A 1,898-nucleotide genomic window follows, 5' to 3' on the forward strand; every position below is an offset into this window, starting at 1 on the left:
AACATAGCCTTTCCTCTTACAAAGTATCTTACCTCAGCTTAATCTTTATTCATGTCCTGTGTAGGCAATGAAGGTTTTGCAAATGCCATTTTAAAACAAATTGAATATCTTTGTAAATGTATAAAACCTACATTCAAAGGTATTAAGGAGCTAAGTCATGCAGCAGCTGGCACCAAGTTACAAATGTTCATATCCATTGCTTCTACTTTGTACATTACTTTGCTACTACTTAGGAATGTATATGATATCTACATATATGCTATCCATATTCTAGGTGAATCAAATATGCTTTTACTGTGGTGGGAGACATAGGCCTTAAGAACAGGATTAATAAAGATAAAATTGATATATAAAGGAGTTTACATCATGTATCCATACTAACAAAGGAGTGCGTGTGTGTACCCTAGTTTCAACACTACGAAACCTAAATACCTCAATCTTGGCATGCATATCAAGGGGACCCTAAAGGTGTGCATCTTGGGGGTATTTGGTCTTTTAAACTGATTAATTTGTTTTAGTTCATTTAACTCTGTTCATAGCCTGCAGTGCCTTCCGTAAATAGCAGAGGAGGAGCTGCAGCCAAACCTAGCATATTCATTTCTCTAGAGGGCCTCTAGGCAGCTCCAACTGGCCTACAGGCACAGAAGGAAAAATAACATCCTTAGTGTAATTGCTGAGTCCTGCTCTATAGGGTTCTTCAGAACTTTAAAAGAGATGGCAGATGATAGAAAGAGAGAGAGATAAGTATTTTCATTTTAAAAAAATCTTCCCATCCCTAGTATAGTATAATGGATAGAGTACTGGATCTGGAAAGCAAGTGAGGAATAGTGGTTTGAACATAGAACTGGAGAACAGGGTCCACTTCCCCACTTGGCCATGGAAACCAGATGGGTGACCTTGGGTGAGTCATACACTTCCAGCCTTAGAAAACCCCATCATTTGTTCATCTTAGGGTCACCATATATTAGAAATGGCTTGAAGGTACACAACAACTAAGACTGGAACAGGAAGGTGATAGTTCAAATCTATCTGATCAGGAACCTTACTTGGTGATCTCTGGCATTAGTAAGAGGTAGAGAAGTAAATGAAAACCCATATTTCAGACTCACGTTTGTCATGAACTTATTGAATAATACACCCAGCCCATCCATGGTGAACGGCTCTATATCCTATTTCTTGGAGGGTCTTTATCATTGTTGCTTGGCCTTCTTCCATTCCTCTGTTCCTATGTTGTTCCTCATACTGCCTCACCCTTTTCTTCTTTGCTTTACCACCCTGCTTGAATCTTGAAGCCTCCACTGAACTAAATTAGGCCCCATACAGACAGGCCAAAATAAAGCTGCTTCGAGTCACTTTGGAGGTATGCTGTTTAAATGACACAGGCCTACTAAGAGTCCAGAAGTTGCTCCAAAACTGTGCTCCAGTCCTTAGGACTGGATCATGGCTTTGGTGTGGCTTCCGGACTCTTAACACGTATGTATAATTTAAACAGCATACCTCCAAAGTGACCCGAAGCAGCTTTATTTTGGCCTGTCTGTATGGGGCCTTACTTCTTTCCTCCCTCCGACCCTCCCACTCCCTCCACCATTTGCCTCATCTCTTGGTTACACGCTGTAAAACAGAACAAAGTCGCTATCATTAGCTTAGACAGATGGCAGGTACACAGGCAGCAATAGTGAGATTACCGTTAAAAAAAAAAAAAACCAAGAAGCAGGAGGACTGTTGACAGTACAATTAGTTGAGATGCATGGACAGGAAGAGAAGAAAGGCAATGGCTGCAGAGGCAAGGTGGAGTAAGGAAAGAAAGCAGCAATAGTAAGCAACAGTGGCTTCACCTCTCCCTCCTCAATCCCCTGCATTGCCCAGGTCACCTTGTTAGGTGGCTTAAGGCATGTAAT

The sequence above is a fragment of the Sceloporus occidentalis genome, unplaced genomic scaffold, assembly GCF_023333645.1.
Source record: "Sceloporus occidentalis isolate IW3139 unplaced genomic scaffold, rSceOcc1.0.p SCAF_1, whole genome shotgun sequence".
In the NCBI taxonomy this organism is placed as follows: Eukaryota; Metazoa; Chordata; class Lepidosauria; order Squamata; family Phrynosomatidae; genus Sceloporus; species Sceloporus occidentalis.